Source organism: Parus major, chromosome 1 (assembly GCF_001522545.3).
Source record: "Parus major isolate Abel chromosome 1, Parus_major1.1, whole genome shotgun sequence".
Classification (NCBI taxonomy): Eukaryota; Metazoa; Chordata; class Aves; order Passeriformes; family Paridae; genus Parus; species Parus major.
Genome location: NC_031768.1, coordinates 15,517,075 through 15,540,084, shown reverse-complemented (window position 1 = coordinate 15,540,084; position 23,010 = coordinate 15,517,075). Strand labels below are relative to the sequence as shown.

Sequence of the window (23,010 nt, the reverse complement as noted above, 5' to 3'; positions counted from 1 at the left end):
GTTAATAGAGTAACTTAGGGAAATTGGGTATTTTTAGATATGGTATGAAAATTCAGGCTGAGTAGTTTGAGAATACCTGGGTAGTGATGATGCAGTTTGTACTAGGCAGCTCTATTCTTTGTGGATATTAACCTCACCCAGACTCAAGAAGTTTCTAGGATTTCCTGCATTGCTGAGTGAAATTTAAGCTGTACATGTCTATTCATGCTCATGCAAAAGAGTTCAGTACTCTGAAAGTATGGTATATTGGCAGGGTAATCTGTTGACCAGATTCCTATGAGAATACCTTGCAGCACACCAGATAACTAGAAAGGAAAGGCTTTTCTTCAGCAGAAGAGAGTGCTCCAACAGCCTTTGTAAGACTGCTTCCTTCCTGAGAATCTAAATTTTTTGGTAGTTGCACCATTTTTTTCTACAGCTTCATCTTAATGGAAACAACTGTGCCAAAAGTTTAAAACCAAGTGGTATTTATTTAAGCTTCTAGCAAGTGGATTTACTAAGACCTGGGGTTTCCAGTTTTTGGAGATCTAAAGAAGAGGTGGTGTATATTGCTGTTTTCATCTGATAATTCTCACTTCGAACAAACTGCACCTAGCCTCTGAGAGCAGATGAGTTTAGGAACTATCCAAACTATCTAACTGTCTAAAAGTTAAATGCTGGTCTTTCCTACTTGTATAGGAAAACAACGATCAAATACATTTTAATACAGTCTTAACAGACATCTGGAATTGCAAGGATGTATGGCTTGGGATTTTTTTGTTTGCCTTTTTGTTGTTGGTGGTGTTTTGCTGTTTCCTTTTTACTGTTTCGCTGCTGGTGGGCATACTTTTGAATGCAGAAGTGTTTATATTAATGTTTATAAATAGTGGTAATATGCCAGGAACAAATTCCCAGCTATTTTAAATCAATATATCTCCACTGTATTGTTGAGAGGGTAAACTTAGTGTGAAATGAGGAGCCAGCCCCTAATTGCAACAATTTTCCAACATATAATCCACTAGTGCTTCAGTAAATATGTAGCTTTTTACCTCAGTACATTTCACTGGCATGTGTATATAGATTTAAGTAGGAGAGAATGGCATAAGGAACAAATACCTTGTCATTATTACATGTGTTTTTTCTTTGCTAAGGGAACATTACCAGAAAAGCTAAAGTAGCTCCTCTGGAATGACTGTGTTTACATTATTATACAGCCTGTTTTTATCCCAAATTCTTCATTGCTAATTGTGGTTTGTGCATAAAGATTACTTGTTTATCTGAGGGTTTCTTCTGATTCTAAGCTAATAGAAATAATGTTGAAAAAGAACAGGGATAATGTTCTGAAAAGCTTTTTCCTATTTTTTGATTTAGTCAGATGATGCTTCCTAAGGAAATACACTGAAGTGCATTGTGTTTGAAAATACTGGAAATACATTTGATAGTTACAAACTATTAAAAAAGGCTGTCTTGGCTCATTTGGATTTTGGCTGTTTTCTGAAAAGAAAACCCACTTCAACAGTTCAATAGTGTCAGAGATCATGGCTGAGGAAAAGAAGTTTTGCTAATGTTTAAGGTTTGTCAAATGTTTGCCCGTTAAATAAAACCAGTATCCCTTTTACTTTACAAAGGGGTCTTGCTGCTTCATGCAGAGTTTTTTTGGGCAATAATATGATAGGAAGATGCTGTGGTAAAGCCAGAAGTCTCCAAAGATGGGCACGTGGAGAAAGAAGCCTAAAGAAAAAAATTAAGCCAAAAGCCAGTATGAAAAGGAAATGTTAGACTGTGAGATAATAAACTGTGTTTATAGGAGGAGCACTGACAATTGCAGCTGCAAGTAGAGTTTGTAGAAATGAGGTGAATATATCCTTAGAGTCCTGAGATAAGTGGAGACTCTGTCTAGGTGGAGATGATGATGCTAAAACAGGGGCTGTGTTAGGATGAGGCAGAGCTCTCCACACAGCCAGGCTGGAGAGGAAGATGGGTTCATAGGAGAAGGCAATCAAACCATGAGAGAAGAATTTGGACAATGCTCTCAGGCAAATGCTCTGATTCTGGAGGTGTCATGTGCAGGGCCAGGAATTGGACTTTGGTGATTCTTATGGGTCCCTTCCAACTCAGGATATTGTATGATTCTATGTCTGTATGCATATATTTGTATGTATAAGTTGATGGTGGTTTTGTAGGTTAGGCAGGTATGCAGGAAGGTGTGTGGCGATGCAGTTTCTCTAAAAGCATAGTTGAAATGGATGAAATCTCCTTGACTTCTCCTCCTTTCTTTGTGTCTTACCAGAGGCCTTGAGCCTGAGGGGATAGAGTTTAATCATTTGGAAGTTTGGTGCCAGTTGTTCTTGCATGTCCATCTTCTGCCTAATGAGATGGTTTTTTGTCTTTTATATTAGATATATATTTTATATATAGTGTCTGGTGTTGGTGGCTCTTAAAAGTATGAGGCATTTTTAGACCTTTCCCTTGGAGATAAACACCACTCAATTTCCATATTAAAAACAAACATAAAGAAATGTTAGTTAAAATTATTTGACACTTCAGTGCACTGAAGAATAATGAAGAATAACTTCTGGAATAGGTTTAATACTTCCAGGCAATGTCATCTTAGCCTAATATTTAGTTTTGTCTTATTTGAGCCTTCTGTAATGATCTTGCATTGTGTTCTGATAAGCTGTGGGTCTGCCTCAGAATACATGAGAGAAATATTTGCTGACCCCTTAAAGAAAGGTACATTTTACTCATTAGAAAATATAGTGAATATGCATATGTAGCATAATCATTACATTTCTTTTGAGTATCTCAGCTTTTTTAATGTCTTTTATTGCTAGAACCCCTACGGATCAGCAGGGTCATGGTTTTCCCTTTGAAACCAATTTTTTTTGTTGTTGTTTCTACAGCTAACCCACTTCTTCACACTTCACACTATTTGTTTGTGTTTGAGCAGAGTCAGGAATTCCTCTTTTACCAATGCTGGCCAATTTGAGAAAATTTTTCCCTGGCCATCGCTGTGCTCAGAGGAAGTAATTCTTGTAGAACAGCCAGCCCTCATCAGCTCCTTTTCCCTTCAGGGCTGTCTTTAAGCAGATACTAGAACAAGGTGAAATCTGTTCTTTTGAAAGACTAGGGTTGTATTTCTATTGTCCCTCTCTCAAGTCTTTCAGAATCTTAAATTCCACTGTCATGGTGGAGATGCTGGTCTGTTGTAATGCCCATAAGAAAGGCACTCAGAGTCTGTAAATTGTAATTTAAAGTCCTGCTTCTTTAGTGAGTATTAACTTCACTATAATAAAATAAAAATGGAACAGGTGATCTGGGATCCCTTTAGATGCTGGGAATCTTCAGCTGTGCAGCATCAAAATGGCCTCTGATCTGAGTGCAGCATACTGTGCAAACCAGTCTGTAAGAAGAGCTTTTTTTACTATTTTCATTATTCAATCTATTACAGGATTCTTTTAAAAGAAATCTCCTAATCAATTCTGTTGTCAAACAGAAGGATGTTCTCAGGAGACCTTCTTGCTACATCCCTAGATAAAGGCAAGACCTAGATAAAGGTTGTGTAGCTTCAGATGCTGAGTGGGAGCTGCTTGCAGGCTCCTCAGGTACAATGACCTGGCTGAGTTTGTCCTGCAGTCCAAGCTCCTGAGCCTGGGCCACCTCAGGTGAATTCTGATGTGCATCACTAATTCCTCCATGTACAGTGGTCTTCTGTCAGGGTGCATACACATTGCCTGTGAGGGTATCATCAGCCTTCACATTCCTGTTGGGTCATTGATCAGTGTCAAGCAATTGCCTTCTCCATTTTGCAAAAATCTGATTGTCTCCATCATGCTGTATTAGCCTTGCAGCAAATGCTGGAGTGCTCCAAGTCCTCTGTGAAAACTGGACTTCATTGTAAGACTTCCCTTAAAAAGGCTTTCTCTGTTTTGCTCTCTTCATAAGGTGCTTTGAAGCAGGTATTCCCCTAATGTAACCTGACTTCTAACCCTCATGGCAAAACTTATGATTTTTGACTTTGGTCTTAGCTGTTTGAAAGCAAATGTACATGCATCAAGCACCCCTCTCCTCAGCAAGGATCTCCTCACCTTGTTAGGACATTTAACAGAAGATGAGCTGTTTCTGCTGTGGCAGAGCTCCGGTCATGCAAGCTATTCCACTACATTTTCTGTAGCCCTAAAGAGTTGGTTCATCCTCTAGGATGACAGGTAGTTCAGATAAAATGCATATTTCTGGAGGTGTGCACTGATCCCTAGTTCCTCCTGGTCTTTTGTCAGAAGTTTTCTGTACAGGCACTGGGAGCCTGGTCATGCCGCTCTCATAGAGCAAATGAGAACTTCATACTCATAGAAAATTTGTCATAATATTGTCATAAAAACAGAGTTCTGAATTTCCCTGGTGGATGTTAGAGTTCCTTTTCCAGCTCTTGTGTCTGCTGATGTTATTAACACCTTCACACTTTAAATCTGCAAACCATTTCTATGTTGTTGAGTTCTCCTTTAGTGTCAAAATTAAAAGGTAAGCGTACTTATATGTAAAAGTTCCAGGTTTTTTTCAGTGTGTTGTATTTTTTAATGAAATTTCTTTAGATTTGGCTCTAAAGGTTCATTAACTCCCCTGTATGTGTTAAGTCAAATACTTGGACTGAAGAATACAGTCATTACAGTTTAACTTTTATGGTATTATCTTTCATACTGAAATGGGTACAGCTCTTTTTTGTTTCACTTTGGATGTGATTGATTTGACAGTAGTTCCTCTTTGGTTGATTGAGAAATTAAATGATGAGTAAATGAAAAATCTGAGTTCTCAAAATGACACCAGATTGCTGCCTGTGTTTTTTCCCCCTCATCCTAAATTTTTTTCTGATTTTTTTTGTATGTAATTAAAAGCAACATGCTAATTTTCTCAACTAATCAAATTTGGTTTGGCTTTGTGGCAAGATTTTTGGTTTTAATTGTTGCCAGGGTAAAATCTCTGTGCAGCATACTGTTTTCTTTCAGTAATGGCAGTTTATCTGTATAAGATTATTCCATTAATGCTGTGATTCCTTGGGCTAAAGCATCTTACCACTGCTGGTTTTCTGTGTCAAAATTTGTATGAAACACATACAATAAATATGAGGCTTTTTGGACCTTCTGGATAAATAGGGTTTGCCAGTAGTAAGTGTTTGCAGTAGTCAAAGTTGAGATATTTGAAAAAAAGTTTGAGATGCAAGTATTACGTGAGGAAGTTAGGCAAGTGGTAGTGCTGAAAGTCATGGTAACTCTTCAATAACCACTAGCTTAAAATTCACTGTGAGACAGTGAATAACCTTTTGAATTCCTTACAGAATTGTATTTTGAAATGTTAGATATATTTGTTTTGTGGACTTCCAAACTCTACTTCCATGGCATTCCCTCGAGTGCAGCAGTGAGAGGCAAGCTTGATTAGTGCTGATTCACTTCAGATACTTTGTATACATATAAGAGACAGACAATGAACATCTATAACTGCTTCCTATGCAGGGTAGACATGAATGTGGTATTGACAGTTCATAAAGCTTTCATTTTTCATTGATGCATTGTGACATTTGTCTTTACCTGAACCTGAACCTCTTCCTTGTGGCAGGGGGAACAGACAATCAGATAGCATTATATTAATGTGTTTTAAATATGATTGATGTTAGTAAAGTGCTGATTTACATCCAAGTAAGTGGAAGATTCATATTTGTACAGTTAGTGCTCCAGAGATCAGATACTTGTGCAGAATGGAGCATAGAAACTGAACTTGCTGAGTTCCTACAGCTTAAGCAGACCACTACCAATTCAGTCTCCCCTCTCACCTCCAAGGTGGGCTATAATGTTCTCCATATCACAGTGATGCTGCCTTTTATTTCTTTTCCTCAAAATCTTATTCCCAAGTCTCTCTCGTTCTTCAATTATTTTTAGAGGTTTTCATAATACATTCATTAATAAACACCATTAAAGCACTAATTTTCAGGAAACTATCAGATGCTGAAATGACTTGCCTACAATACTGGGGAAAAAATATAGATTTCTGTTTGGTGTTGTCCTAATTTCCTCAAAGTCTGAGTCCTTTGAGGAATGATGAAGTAAGGTAGTCCCAGATCTTTTTTTCATTGCTTTTATTGTTTTCTCTGTTACTTCTGCTGTATGTTGCTAAGATATGCTCTGTTTCAGGGTTTTATTTAATTTGATCTTATATAAAACCTTGCCATCTTTATCAGTCACATACAGTAATTTCTTCAAGAGGACCTGGCCAGGGCTCAACAAAGTGGGCATGAATGCATTTTAAAATGCATTAAATTACTGGAGGGAATGATAAGGGAGGTTTAGGTTGGGTATCAGGGAAAGGTTCTTCACCCAGAGGCTGGCCAGGCACTGGAACAGGCTCCCCATGGAAGTGGTCACAGCTCCAAGCCTGACAGAGTTCCAGAGGTATTTGACAATGCTCTCAGGCACGTGGTGCGATTCCTGCGGTGTCCTGTGCATGGCCAGGAGTTGGACTCGAGGATCTTTGTGGGTCCTTTTATTCTATGATATTCTATGATTTTATGAAAGTTAATGTTTTTTGGTAATAATAACATCAATCACTTTGTAGCCATATCAGTGGAATGATGCTGCTTTGATGTCTGCAGTTGTGCTGTGTTGTTTCCTTTTGAGCCTTTTCTGACAATCCAGACTGGTGTTGAAAGTTCCCTTGTTCCCTCCATTCTCTTACTTCCTCCTTTGTGCTTGTCATGTTATGGACCCTTCTCAGATATGGATGGTATTCAGTACAAAAAATTTCAGTTCCACCCCTCCTTTGCTCCCGATGGCTAATATTTAGAAATGTAGGGGCAAAGATAAGAAACAGAGCTTTCAGAGTGGAGAAATTAACTTGCTGTGGAAGGGGATACTAAGAATTTTCTTTTTTTCAGATGTGTTCAGTTTAAATCAGTGCAGTGTGAGGGTGTTTGCTCTCAGTACCACAAATTAGGATGGCTTAAGTTGGCTTGTCCATTTTAACGTTTCATGCAGTACAGAGCTGGGGTGCAGAGACACCTAATGCTGCAGAAGAAAACAAGAAGGGTGGGGGAGACAAACAGGGGAGCACCCTTGTACTTCAGGAATGCAGGTAGTTGAAAGAAGCATAGAAGCCTGAGTTAAAAATAACAAGAGTGATTCATCTTGCTTTGGAAGGATATGTAAAATGTATTACTGATGGTTTTCAATTTAAATTAAGTCAAAGATAAGCAATTTGTTGCAGTCACAGTATCTCAGATGAGTATTTTTTTTAGACAGTTTCTTCCACTTGGTCACACTAATGGCTCTGGATAAACCAGACATCTTTTGCCCTGTTTCTTTTGTTTTTTTAAGAAACTGTATGCATTTTTGATAGTATTTTACATAATCTTTTATATGAATTCTTACTGTGGGTACTGGTGTTCCTAAGTGAAAGGTTACTGCTTATGCCACAAATAAGAGCTTTGCTTGGAATATTGCCAGTAAATAAACAAGCCTCCTAGTAGTTGCTCCATCTGCAAAGGGATTATATATCATGACACTTGTAATAATACAGAAATCATATTCAGACCTGCAGCAGTGTGTTCTGTGGCTGCCCTTAATGGCTCTTAATTGCAAACAGCTTGTAGAGCTCTATCTCATTTTAAGGTCCTTGTAAGTGAAATCTTACTTTTAAGTGTGGATGTGATGAGCACCCAAAGCAAGATATCCATAAAATTATTTTTTCTTGCAAAAAGTTGAAAATGTTATGTTGAAAATTAAAGTTTAGGAGCATGACTACAGTACTTCTTAGAAGCAGTAGCAGAAGAAATTAGAATAGATTTAGAGACCTAATAGGAATAGAAATTAGAATAGATTTAGATTTAGAGAATTAGAATGAGATTTAGAGACCTTATGTAGGGTCTTGGATCATTAGGAAAACAGTGGTGCAAGCAAGGGAATTCATAGTTACTGCAAATTAATATATGGGAGAGAGAGCAGCATATGGCTAATGATAGGACTACATCCATAGTAGTATGAACTTGGCTGAATATTGGATTACAATCTGGTTTTGTCATCAAATTGCAAATTACTCTGTAGCATAATTGATGCTAACAAAATGGTATTTCTAAATTTTAGTCTGATTGTTTTCCCATGAGGGATTCTTGTGGAGTTTTTTTAACTTTTCTAGGACACATGAGGAGCTCTAAGAATACTAGGTTAATCATTGATTTCTGAACACTCTCTCTATTTAAACAAAGGCCACTAAGAGCACAACTCAGTGTTTCAGAAGATCATACATGCAGATTATTAAATGTACCATGGTAAAAATGGGTCTGGATTAACTGTCTGCCTTTCAAAATTATTTGTAGCAGCTAAGTTAATCTAAAATTTAAATACACTAAAGTGTCTTGAATATGTCATTCACAATATATCAGAACACATATATCAGAATATGCCACTCTTTATTTTTGGGGTTTTTTAACTGATGAATTTACAGTCTTTTTTTTTAAACTCAGGAGTCCTGGAAAATGAGCATTTGACAATGTATGTAAAACATTGATAATAACAGTGAAAAATTTCCTATAATTTCATTTTTTTCTGAAAACTATAAGCTCTTCTTGGTACTATATTTTTTAATCAGAAAAGATTACAATGTGTTTTTAAATAGTAAGTTGTCCCTCTGAATGTCCTGGTTAAAGCAATTTATATTTCTTTGATTACTTGCTTCTGTGTAATTCCTAACTCATGGAATAACCTCTTAAAATATAAAAAACTTTCTATTTTTTTGTATAAAAATTCTTGGAATTTCTAACTTCTTTTGAAGTATAGTGGTATTTACTTCTCTTTCAAAGCCTGGATAACAATAAGTGGGGAAAAAAGGAAAGTAGTTTCCTTTTATATCATTATATCTGTTAAAATTTGTATAAATTTGTAAGTTCTTGTGCTAACAACCTAAAAATTGCACTTATAATGTGTTGTTTGATCACAGCTAAAGGCCTAAGTAAGGGACTAGACAAACCTAACATCAGAATATGGTGATCAAAAAATTTTGGATATAGTGGGCAGGCAGTCTGAGCTCTTGAATAGAGGCCACTTTTGCAAAGACTGCTTTGTGCTCTTTCTTCAACCAATAGCATTTGTTAAATGTTTTCACAGAACATGGGTTCATTCTTTATGATATCTATGCCTTATACATGTGTTACAGTTCTGAAAATCTTCAAAACACATCTTTTTGCTGTGTGTAGCTGTGGCTCCACCTGGACAATGAAGCTTGATGAGTCTGCTGCTTGCCTTTTTTTCAAGAATATTCCAATTGCATGCTAGTTTCTCCCTTCTAAAGTATATCTGTTTAAGCTGCTTCTGATTTAAGATAAAAACTAAAACATCTGGATTTATAAAGTATTTGCATTTTTACTATCTCTTATCCACTTTAGTTTAAGTTGCTAAATTAGACCAATCTTTGTGCAAGTTCCTTTTAAGCCATAGCACCACAGAACATAAATGCTTTACTTTGCACACTGTGAAAAATCACGCTATGCAATTTTATTTTCACTTTTTCAGATGTATAGCAAAGGCCTTGTTTTTGAACAAGACAGATAACTCTTGTTTGGAAACAGGTACCAACTTTGCTCTCCAATTTTATAGTTACTTGCACCTTAAAAACTTTGATAAGCATCTTCTGTTTCTGCCTCCATGTGAGGACTGTGTAAGTAATTTCTGTGTAGTACTGGGTGTAGAAAGATTAGTATAACAGAGTTCAGTGTACACATCTAGATGTGTATATGCGACAGTGTGAGGACTGTGTAAGTAATTTCTGTGTAGTACTGGGTGTAGAAAGATTAGTATAACAGAGTTCAGTGTCAGTCTTGCATAAAGGGAGGATGAATATTTGCAGGTCTTGAAGTGAAATGATTGTACTCATGGATACCCATTGCTTCCTGATTTCGTTCACTTGTACCCTCATACCCACACACTTAGAAGTATAGAGGGACATGTGTGTGCTTATGAGAGGTGTCTGATTTTGGCAGTATCTCCAGTGTGCAGGATGGAGGATGAGGGTAAGGAGCTTTCAAGTCCCCACTTCATCTCTGAAGTTCCTCTGGGTGGTGATAACAAACTAGTACCTACATCTTTTGTGTACATATTATGTTTAGATGTTGTCTGTTGTTATGGAATGGTCCTTAGCTTCAATCTTGCTTTCTTCACCTTCCTTGGGTCTGTTTTGTGCTTTTCCTTGTTTGGGGCTTGTGTCTGCAAAGGATGTTTATAATCTGTTTCCTTGATGGGCTAACAGAAGATAGGCTCACACATTATAAGCTGCAACCTTGTGGCCATATAAAAAAAAAAAAAAATGTTTTTGAGGTATGGCAGAAGTAGGTGATATTTGTAAGTGTAATAATACACTGAGATGTGAAAAGATAAAATTCTGTAGGACCTAAAAAAATTGACTGGTTACACCTACCTCCTCTTTTGACAGTATGCATCTTGACCAGGAGGCAAGCTATCTTCTTGAAATCAATTAACATTTCCAACAGAGATAGAGTAATGCCATGTTTATGCACAGAAATATGTTGCAGGCAATGCCATCTGCAGAGCAGAGCTGACTAGCTGCTGCTTCTACAGGATCAAGTTTTTCTGTGACTATTTGTGTGGAAAACTCATCCAAGTGGTGCCTACCATTTCTTTCCCCTTCAAAGCATCAGCCAGTGAAGAACTGTGTTAAGAAACATACAAAAGATAGTATCTGATGGACTTGCACCCTGGGCTCTGAACCTGTTCTAATTTTGTAAGTCCTTCTTGCTTCCACTGCTATAAATGTTGTTGTAGTGCTAAGAACCTGTTTGGGGAGCAACAGAGAATTAATAGGAGCTTCCCCAGTGACTTTTAGAAAGGCTAAACTTAAGCCAAACAACGTCCATGCCTTGGACTCTAGTAGGTTAAAAAAAAGAGAAAGTGAGGAAGAGGCATTTATCCTCAGAAATTCTGGGCTGTATTTCCCATCATCCATATTCCTCAGATAACATGAAAGAGAATGCAGAGTAGATGTCCAGATGATGTCAGGATCAGAGAAGCAAATCAAGGGTGAACAGCCTGTCTATAAGCCTGTCTGTAGTATTTATTGGTTTCTATTTAGTAGAGTTTTCAGTGAAATGGATAGTGTTTAATTTATATTGCTAAAGAGGAGCTTCTGTTCCTTTACCAACATCCTTCTAATTACACATGTGCACATGTACAGTGCACAAGTGTGTATACACACACACACACATATTTGTGTAATTAATGAGTTACAACATAGTGGTCTCTTCTGGTCAGTTTTTGCAAATGCTGCTAGCCCATTCCTTCTGTTGCTTGTACAAAGATTTTTGTATGTACTAGTTTAGCACACTGTTACACTTTTCATTTTTATGCATGTAAGGAGAACTGAACACTTGAACAGTATAAAATATGAATGGCAGTAAATATGTTGTTTTATCAAAGTATTTAGCAGGCATGTACAAGACTTTAATGAAAATATGAAGAAAGACTTCACAGCTGAAGTCTTGTGATTATATTTTCTCAGCTTTCACTTGTCTCTACATCTGAAGATCATGTTTCAGGAACTTTCTGAAAATTTATCCTTATTGCTAAAGTGTCTTGTTTTTATATGTTTGTGTGAAGGAAGACAATCTTCTATCACTTCTGAGCTATTAAAAGAAAAAAGAGAATGAAAGGTCTGTTTAGTTTTATAGTTCTGTATCTACAGGAAACAATAAGAATTTTTCAATGGAAGAACATGCCCTTCCTGAACAGATCAGGCTAGGAATCAAATTATGAGGGCATAGTTTATTCTTGCAGAGAACAAATATGTGGAAAGACAAAAGTAAAGGAAAAATTACATACAGGGATCTCTTATCTATGGGTTTGTTTGAGGTTTTTCTCTTGATTTTTAGACTGGGATAGGTTAACAATTAACATTCTTCAAGGTCACCTTTTTATTTTTTGAAGAGGTGGTGATAATTTACTATTCAAACAGTACTACCTGAATGAAACCTGTGTGATGTGAATATTTTTTTTTCTATGAAGATTTCAACTGCATTTAGAATAACCAATTTATTAATTTGCTAACTTTTTTATGTATTATTACGTATCCAGAGCTATTGCTATAAAATTTTATACTGCAGTGTTGTGGAGATTAAAAAAAAAAAGAAATCACACCCAGAATCTTGTTATGATGAAACCAAGTCAGATTTGGCACATTCAAGCACAAATGCTAGTCAATAAACTGCTGTTAGAACTATTGTTTACTCTCTGTACCACCAGAAGGCTTGCTACTATATCAGTTTACAAAGGACAGAAGGCACCCTTCCTCTGGGAAAGCTTTGTTTTCCATATCATGCAGTTTAGACCAAGTACTTCAATGAAGCTCCAAGCTTACTTGTTCAGGTTTAACTTTTGGATTTTTGTAGTAATCTTAAATCAAATCTGAGGTAGGAATCTTGCTATTAAACATTAATGAGAAATTTCTCATTAATTTCTCATTAAGTTTCTAATTAACTTAAGTAAAAGGTTCAAAACCTTTACTCCACAAAGAGTCATAAATCTTTTCCTTTTGTTACTTTTTCTTTCACCTTTCTTTAAATTAATCTTTATAGTGCCTTGGAACTGAGAGAAATATGACTCTAGGAGGTCAATATATGACATACATTGTAAATCCACAGTTTTCTTACCAAAACTTCTCATGTTAAATAATTGAGCTCTTGCTCAAGGATCTGATCTGAAGCATTTTTCTGGAAGCTTAATATAAGGAGAAAAGCAACTTCTAATGGGCCCTTATTTGCAAGTTATTTAAAGTTTTATTGATCTCAGGTAGTACCTTTAATTACACCAGAGAAAGGAAATGCAGAGCTCACAGCAGGGATATTTATAGCTTCATGAAGATCCTCACAAATGAACATATACTTTATTCTCTAATATGCAGGTGAAAGAACAGGGATGAGCTTCAGAAATTCTGGTCTTGCTGCTAGCTATGCCAGATTGCTTAGTGGGATGTGAGAATTGACGCTGCAGTTACGTTGGCAATGGAGATGTTCTTACTTCAGTAGCACACTTTGGAATAGTTTATTTGTGTTTCTAGCATGTTAATTACAAATACAGCCCAATGAACTGTGATGATCTTAATATAGCAATGTAACTCAAAGAATAATGATCCAGAGAAAGTAATATCTCTGAGGTTACTGTCTTGATAAGATTTGGAAATGTACCTTAAAAACATGTACATGCATATAAATTTGTGCACGCAAAAATAAAACATACAGACAGAAGGGCTGCAAAGTTAAGTAACTTGGGTGGAATTAATCTCACCCACTGTTTCAGTGCTTAGGTCTTGCATAACCAATCTCCCTCGTTTATATAAGTTGAGAGAGTCCAAAATCCAAAAATCAACTCTTACCATCTGGAAATTATTAAAATCAGTAACCTTTTGGCCAGATCTTCTCTCCTTCCCCTGCTCTTACTAACTGTGGGGAAAACCTTGACAAATCACATTGAGTATCTAACTCTTAGGTGGCTAAAGCTAAGTGAGATCGACTCTACCTTAGGAAATATTTGGCATTTTATGTAGATGCATTGAGTTTTAAAACACAGAATATAATCGTTCTCAGTTTAAATTTAGCCTTGGAGGTTGCTGTTTCTATTTTAGGCCTGGAGAAGGGCTTCAGTTTCTTTTGCATACTCCAGGATTTCTAATGAAAGAACACTACCTTTTCCCCTCAGATACTGCCTTGCTTATGTACACTGTGATAAACTTACTTTTTTTTTCCCCCCATAATTTTCTAGACTTCTCAAATACAAAATTCATCATGGAACACCATATGGGTACCCACGCAGTTGTCACACAGCTGTCAGCTTCTAGTATTTGAGATGGCATAGCTAGTAACCTGTTGCCTTCATCCCCCATGCATACCAGAACACTGTGGAATGAGACTCATCTGTGGTTTTTGTGGGTTTGCAGCTATTTCTGAATTCTCACCATTCCTCTGCTTTCAGTTAAATTGGGTTCCACTAAAATTTTAATGTTCACAGATTCATTTATTTGTTATGCTGGTTTTAACACTAACTTCTGAGTTGAGGTGCCTTACCCCAGTTTTTTTTTCCAATCTGTTTTCAGGCTGCATTTGTTTGCCTTCTTTTCCCAGTTTCTTTAGCCTTCCCAGTTTCTTTAGCTCTTCACTCTGCACTTTTTTGTTTCTCCCCACATACTGTTTCCAGTGCTTGTGATCATAAACTCAGTGAGATCATGACACTTTTCCTTCCCCTTTTTCCAAGAAGTACTTGTTTGTCATGCTTGGGCAAACTTTCACAGTGAACTTAAATTCTGTGTGGTTATCCTTTTTTTTTTCCTCCTGGCTCAAAAGTACATCTGTTGTGTGTGAGATCTAAATGTGCAATATGTTAGTCTTACTGGCAGGGGCAGTTTTTGCTAGAAGAGCTTTTTTTAGTCTTCCCAGAATTTCTGTGGTGTTTAGACTCTTTTTCTCTTTATTGAAATATAAGGGAAAATATACTGATCTTACCACGACTTTTTGGATGCTGAGGAAACTGTCTGAAGTAAGTCCACAATCTCTGTTTCTCAATTTAGCTCCAAAGTTGAAATTTCATCTGCAGAAAATGCTATTTTTATGAAAACCTAGATGCTACTTCTTCTTCATCTGTTAGTAGTAGCAGAAGTCTTCCTTGGATGCAAATTCCTTTATTTCCACATGTATGTTTGGCTTCTCAAGTTAGCTAAATTACCGTGCAACCTGTGTAGAGGCAGCCCTCCTGTTCCTCCAACCTCTGCAGCAGTGATCAGGAAGGTCTTGAGGTATGAATTTTGCATTCTGTCTTTCTTTTAAGCAGTTTGGAATACATTTTAATCTTAATGCTGTTCTGTGAAGAAGAGAAAATCTGAAAGGAACACATTTTGAAATGCTTCACAGAGAAAAAAGGCAGTTTTCTCAGGAGGCAAGAATTTCTCTCTTACTATCCAGAGAGTGCACTGTTTGGATAATCCCAAACAAGAAAAGACTTTTTTTTTTTTTTTTCTCTGCAAACCTGAATGGAGAAACTTTGAGAAGAAATTAAGGTTTCCACTGAAATACTCATCAATATATAGATTATAAAAGTCTTCTAAAATTTTCTAAAATCTAAAATCTAAAAATCTTGCTTTGGCAAGAGCGTAATGTCAGCAAAACTGTTTCTTGATGAAAAAGACCCAGAGAGCAAAAAGATGTCTTGTAAATGCCACAAAATCATTAGGGGCAGAGGAGGCTATTGTTTTCTTTCTGTAATACTGTTGTCTAATGTGAACTGAGGCTTGAAAATTCAAGTGGCATTTTCCTGTTCAAATTTATCTTTCCCTTGAGAACAACACAAAAAATATTCTCATTAAAGATCTGGAATAAGTGAAAGGGAATGACAGATTCCTAGAGTTAATGCAGACATCTATGAAATGTTTCATAACCAAACCTAACAATGAGCTGACACCAGAATACCAAAGGTGATGGTTATATTAGGTAACAACTTTTAGTTACCAAATTGTATGAAGAGGACAGTGTTACAGTATTACACTATTTTGTATGCCCAAAATGTGAGGAGGAAGAGTTTTCAGTTTAAAGAAAACTTTCTTCCCCTTTTTTTTTGTTGTTGTTGTTGTTTTTTGGTTTTTGGTTTTTTTTTTAATTTGAGGCACTAAACATTAAAGTTCTTATCTTTGGGATCCTAGACAGGAAGACCACTGAAGCTTAGGCTTCCCCCCAGATGTGGAGAGCTTACCATTGGTAACTAATTAATGTATTAAAACAAAAAATAATCTCTACCTTGGCTCTTGCTTTTGCTCCAGAACAGATCTGGAATGGCTGCTTGGTATCCAAATAGGGAATTGCCGCCTCTGGTTGTTTAAGGCCCACTTCAGAATACAGAGGAGTTGTTGCTGCCATTTGCACATGAGAGGTGTTAAAATCAGGGCAAACCTTGTCTCTGCTTTTTCAGCATGGAAGTGACAGTAGCTGCTGCTATGTTTAGGTGTTTTTCCTTCAGTTCTGAGAGACATTTTTTTTTCTAAGATAGTGTTAAGCCGAGTAAACTAAGTTTGAGAAATCCTGTTGTAGCTTGTACACTGAAATAAAAATTTAGTTGGTACATAAAAATGCATAGAATTAATAGTGGTGCTTTATGTTAGATGGTTGGATGGATGGATACAGATATTCCAGAAAAGATGGGCTCAAAAGAAAGAGGAGTGAAGTTTCCCCTTTTGGGAAAGAGTGTCTCAGATATATGGTGGTATTTTCTGGGATTGTCTTATGGCCCACTCTTAAGGAAAAATGGGTCATAGCAGCTGGATAACAGTGTGGTTGAGACCCTGTGGTTCAGTTAGAGGTGGGAAAACTCAAAAACAGAAACTGTGGCATTATATTGAGTCTTGGTTGTAGACCACTTGATCACAGTGAAAGAATGGGCACAGCCTTCTTTACACAGCTGATGATGTTTCTGAAGCACTTGTTTTTTAAGGGAGGAATTCTGACCCTTGTTTTCAAGAGGGGACTTTAACTTCTGTGGAGTTGCCTGGACAGGCAGTGTGGTGGGATGTAAGCAGTCCCAGAGATTTCTGAAGGGTATCAGGGATAATTTCTTGATGCAGGTGATGGAAAGACCAGCCAGATTATTATACAATATCTGGCTACAGTGTTTGCAAAACAGAGGAGTTCATGAGTATATTGAAAAGAAAATGTTAGAAAGTACAGACCTTGAATAGAAAGTATTCAGAACCTAATAGGTGGAGATTGCAGGGGATGCAGCTTTAAAAGGCCTCTCTGACAATCCCATGTGAATGTTGTAGATACTTCAGCAATCTTAAGTGCTGCCAGACACCCATGTTTGGGCTACTGAATCATGGCTGGAGTGACTGATCAATGGAGAACTCTTACAAGTCTGAGTACACAACTCACATATACGGTATGAATATAGATGTCTTAAACTGAATTCCATCTGAAGAGTTTCAGCCTCAGGAACCTGCTTTACAAGTTTGCCTTTGGTTCATGGTAGGTCTTGTTTTACAATTTAAAGAAAATGCCTGCCACGTGGTTGATGAGAAGAATGACAACCCCCAAAAATTTAAAATGTGAAAGTACCAGATAAAAAATAAATTTTATCCACTGCAGAAATAAAGATTTAAAAGCTAAAGCTTGAGATGTGATAAACTTCCGAATTTCAGCCAATCATGCTGAAACCATTTTGACTCTGAGATTTAGGATTAAGAAGGAGGATTGAGGATTTTGGCACTGATACGTTGTTTTAAAAAACAACTAACCAACCAAAGTAACTTTTTTCTAATAAGTTCACTTGATCATGAGTTAAAAGGTGCCCAGGAAGGGAGCATTGCATTTCAATAACAAAAAAATTTAAGAGATACAGTGTAATTATAAATGTCTTGTTGACCTCTGAATTTATGGAGACAGTGATATCTTAGTGGAAGCCATGAAGGTAGTACAGTTTGCCTTTCTACATCTTCTACACTTGTATTACAAGTGTCAAGATTATGCTATAAAAAGTAATTAAACAATGCTGGTATCTGCCAATGCAATATTATGCAATTTATAAACAGCTTTCATTTTCACAATTTCCAGTGTTAACAGACCAAAAAAACCCCAGAAATAGAACTGGAAGAAGATGAGGTTTGAAACTGAAATTACTATTACTGACATTCCAGCATCGGAATAATTGTATAGACAATTACTGAATTTGGTTTGTTTTGCTTCCTTGGTTTGGATTAAACAATACTGTCAAATTGTAAAATTATATGGATTAGTGCTACAACAGAATGAAATGAAACACAGATTATTTTAAACATTGCTACCATAGTACTAGTTTATCATTAAAAGCTAGAATAGCTACATTTATAGTGTTTAAAGCTGTTTTTTTATTCCAGATCCTTTTCATTACATTATTGTACACATTCTTTGGAGATGCACATTTACGTTCTGGCTTGGAGATAATTGTGAATAAATATAAAAATTCTACTTGGAACAATGGAAGTTCTGATGCTAACCACTATCACCAGCCCAATAGTTAGTAGAAAATACTCAGTGGGTTCACTTCCTTTCAAGTGTTTGTTTCAGGGTAGTATTTACACCCCAAATTAGTAGACTGCAAGTTGTTGAAGAATGTAAAATGCATGCTTTGTAGTGCACTCCTTAGGATTCAGGTGTGCCTCTTTACAACTGCTCAAAGCAGAATCAGCTACAGCATGTTGCTGCAAATCTCATCCTGGTGCATTTTGAATGCCTTGAAGGCTATTCAGAATATCCCTAGAAATGGGGACATCCAAATTGCCAGAAGTGCCTTCCAGCCCCAACTGTGCTGTGCACCTGTGAAGTCCCTGCAGTCTGGAGAGCCCCTGGCATCAGCATTGTTGTCACTTGAGCCTGCCACTGGGGCTGGAGCCCCAGTCCTGGGACCCCATGGGCACAGATGGACCACTCATTTGGCTTATGCATTTGTCTGGTAATTGGATGAGAAATACCTGCTGTTTATGACTCCCTTCACTTGATTTAAAAAAAGATCAGTAATGCAAGTATTTGCTCCTGACATCTGAACAAACAGTAAAGTTGTTGCAAGTATTTCTGAAGGATGTAGATAAAGAAATCAGAGAAACTCTTTCAATCTGTCCGCATTTTTTTTTAAAAAAAGTCTTTCCATCATTACCCCTACTTAGTGGTAATTTCCTGTCAAGGATTTCAGCCATTTCTTGTGCTTCTTTCCCCAGAGGGAAGAGCTGAGCTTATATGGCTGTTCCCCTTGAAAACCTTTTAGAGTGCTTTAAGCTTTCCTTCATCCTCTTGTTCTTCCTTAGGAGACAGTGTGACCATCTTCCCTAAAATGGCATGTATAGAACTCTTTGTTCCATTAGGAGTCTTCCCTGCACTTAGATGGCTAGTAAATAACATTCTGCTTTCAAGAGATAAAAAACTGATTTGTGGTGATTCACTCTAGGTGCTTCTTTTCAAGTAAACTATAACATATATGTGTTGGAAAATTCTAAGCAATTTTCCAGTAAATAAAGACATTGTGATAACTCAGACATACTGTTCTGTCATTATTTTCCAAAGACTCTGTCTCTTCCTAAAAATAAATAGAACTTTTAGATTAGGAAGAAATTTCCTGGAAATTCTCCTATGCTAAGAGTTATATTGCTTAGATGAACCAAGTGTGGGGGTTTTAGCTGGTAAACAGAAGAATTGCAGTTTTCTCAAGGGAGAAATACAAGGTTGAAACGGTGAAGCATCTCTTGAAGGAAATTCTCCGAAGTTTTTTAGGTGTAGAAGAAGACACAGTATGACTTGTACTTCATATTGTCAAATTGTTTGAAAAAAGAAATTGCATAATCTTGCACATCTCTCTCTCTCTATAGAGAATATTTTAAGGTACTCCACTAGATTTTGAAAGTAATTGCCAGCAAAATTGCCAGCACATAATATCAGAAATGTTGAGACAATAGGAAGCTGTATGCTAGTTGTAGTACTGTCTAAAAGCAGTAGTGGTAGAAGGCAGAGTGGAAATGGAGTCCAGACAGTGTCTGGGCAGTGACTTAAGGACCTGGCGAAATTGCAGGTAAATGATGTCTCAGAACGTGCATTGCTAAGTTTCGTTTAAAAACTTGCATAATTACAAATGTCACATTTATATTACATTGACTTGACTAAAATGCTAATATTTTATGTTCTTGTTTTGAGAGTAAATTTGAAAAATTTCTTGGTTGGGTTTTTTGGGTTTTTTTAAGCTTTGTTTTAAGCAACTCATGAAAAAATTTTTTTACCATCTTTACCATCTCGTAATGGTTTTCTGGGCTTTTGTTGCCTTGCAGCTGACTGCTTAATGTTCTGTGATTTACTAAATGCAAGATTATTGAAAAATCTGTTCTAAGTACTTTAATGTTGTAGAACATATTAATGTTTGTGCAAGTCAAAGTAAAACCGTACTACTTGGTTCTGAAAAGACATGAGGCATTGGATATGTTTGGCTGAATTTTGTTGATTTTTTTAAATGTGTGTCTTTGTTGTGGCAAACTAAATTATATAAATTCAGTAATGCATTGATGAGGATCAAACCGGGTTATTGCTCACATCTAAATAATTTTTATGACATGTGAATCTTCCCTGTGAGTAGAGAACACGATTGATTTAACTTTTTCTAACAGAAATTGAATTTGGCCTTAAACTGCCTCACATTTGTACAGATGGAAATGATGAGCCCATCACAGAACAAGCCATATAATACTTTATTATTTCACTTAATATATCAGCATAAAACCATGATGTGATGTACTTAAGAGTGCTTGAGCAGCACTGCCTGAATGCAATATGCTGCTTGTGCATGGGATGTGCTCAGTGTTGACTGCTGCTATCTCTGCTCACGTTTGCTGATATTTATAAACATTTGTTCTTTCAGTTGCTTAGAAATTCCATGCTTGAGGAATTCTTGTACTCATGCAGGGTGAGACAATAAAATTATAGGTGACAGATGTAACTTTCATGAGGTCAGAATCTTACCTATTTTTCAAGAATTTTGTTGTGTACCTGTGCTTTGTGTTATATTTTCCATGATATGCAAAAGATAAAGGAAGAAAAGTCCTAACAGAAATATTTGCAATCAAATAGGGACAAACATTTAAAGAGAATTTTTTTTGGTAACATGACATTTTCATATGCTTTATCTTTCCATACAATAATGGTTGTAGTTCTAAGAACTTGATTTATGCTGAGCAGTAACTTTTTCCTTGAGTACTCCCATCAGGGATCTTTCAAGAAAACAGCAGAGATACATTATTGTGCTGTTCTGACACTTGTGTCTTGTGCCATATATAATTACATATAATAAAAGTGAGTTCTGTCATATAAATTTTGTAGAGACAGTGGGAAAATAGGGGACCTCCGTCCTTTAAATGAGATAAAATTAAGTGGTTTTGAATTAGGAACATTTCTAGTTTGATAGTGGTGACAGGAGACACCAGCTATGGCAATCTTGTGAGGAAACCTCGGAGAGAAACCTGTGGGTGGGAAGGAGCACAGCAGTGAAAATGCTCAGCTCTCATAGCTATACTGTCATCTCTGGTTAAATGGGCAGACAGTAAAGCATGTGTTTTCTCCAGAGGCAATTCCCACACATATTTTGAATTTTAGGAGCCCTAATCTGAAGTGATCCGTCTCTCCAAGGCTGGAGGTACCCTTTTCCCATGAACATCTCCTTCCTCCTATCACTGTATTTATGTGTGAAGGAAATATAACAGATTTTTTTGTCTTAACCTTATTAAAATATATTTTCAGATTTGAACGTGAAGAGACATATTTTGCCCCACATTAGACACATGTAATCATGTAGTCTGAATAACCAGTTTCTGTACATCCTTGACTTTTACACAGTCTTTTCAGTAATATTCCTCTGTTGTTGTATGTTTAATTGTAAAATGGTATTCTTCCTATAGTTTTATAACATAGAATGTTTCTAATATACATGCTCAATAATCAGAGGTAATGCCAACATTAAGAGAGATTTGACTTCTGTGTTTGCAAATTTGCTATTGCTGTAAAGTCAAATAATGAGGCCATAATTTTTTATTAGAACATAGTAATAAGATGCTTAGTAATAAATTCAGCTGAGTGAAGCAAAATTGCACCTAAGCAAACTCAAATTCTCCTACTTCACGATATAAGCTGGTAGTAGTAAGTAGTAGAGATCAGAAGGGATTATGTGAGTTTTTTCTTTCATTGACATTCACTGAAGTCAAACACTGAATCAACTAGTACCAGCTTATCTACCTAGGTGATACATTTAATTGTCAATGACAATTTTCATGCTAGGAGTTGGATACTGAGTTGTTATGTAAGTAAGTTTCCACAATCAGGCTGAACACTGTTTTCACTAGTGTTCTGTTTCATAGTACAGTCTTGAAAAAACACCCCTTGAAATGCAAAAAAAATACATTTTAGTGGATGACAGTTCTATTTTGGATAATTCCAATTTGGCCTGTTTTTGAAGAACGGAAAACCAGATCCACAAAAGAGCTCAGGTCTCCAAAATGTCTTCTAAGTAAACATCTAAGTAACAAAGTCTAAATTCAATCTGTAAAGAACCTTTCAGATTTCCCAGGAGTCTGAATTATCAATTTTGAATTTCCTCATTCCTCAAAGCTCTGCTTTTCTTTGAATCCCCCATTCTGTCCATCTTCTCAGGGCTCAGCAATGTGGTGTCTGCTTTGCACCAAGTGCCTGTCAATGCTTGTTTGAAACTTCAGATTTAGCCTGCATCTGATCAGCATGTCCCTCCTGATCCAGGAAGTGTAGTTTTACCACCTCTATTATATGCATGCTGCATTCATCCACATACAAAATTTACTTATTATTTGTGTTTTCAATTCTGTATTAGTTTATATTAATGAAAATTATGCACAATGGCTAATTGCATTGCACAGTGTACATGTGTTGCTGACCTGCAACATCATACAGGTTATAGGAGATAGTTATTTCTGCTTCCTTGCCCCAAGGAAGAGTATTCTGTATACAGATGACAAATTTGAGACATTTTTTTTGAAATTTCCTCTTTTTAAAACTTGAAATTCTTCTTAAAATTTGGTGGAATCCAGACATCTAGTTCAAAATCAGTAGGAATAATGGAAATAGAGGTACAGGGCATTTCTTCTGTCTTCTTTCATTTGAAATTAGTTTTAAATTGTGAGGGGCTCCTATTTTTTGTCACTTCATATAAACCATTCAGTTACTTTAGAGCATGTGAGCAAGAACTGAGAAATGTGCACTTGGCTGGAATTTTCTCTTCTGTCAGATGGAGCACCCCAGCTCTTTGGGAGGTGTTCTGGGTCATAGGGAAATTACAGTTTTTGTAAAGCAGGTGCAATGTATTTAAAAATCTATGGATAGTAATTTTAGTGTCCTTGTATCCTTGGCTTGACTGCTTCACCAGTGGCACATTCCTAGAGAATATCATTTACACAGGATGAGATTCTCCAAGAAACCTA

The 23,010-nt window shown here is 36.5% G+C and overlaps 1 protein-coding gene across 4 annotated transcripts in view; it reads left to right on the top strand.

Annotated features, from left to right (window-relative positions):
* The window catches only part of CDKL5 (cyclin dependent kinase like 5), a 129,681-nt gene that overhangs the window by 49,322 nt on the left and 57,349 nt on the right, over positions 1–23,010 (top strand). The window lies entirely within an intron of this gene.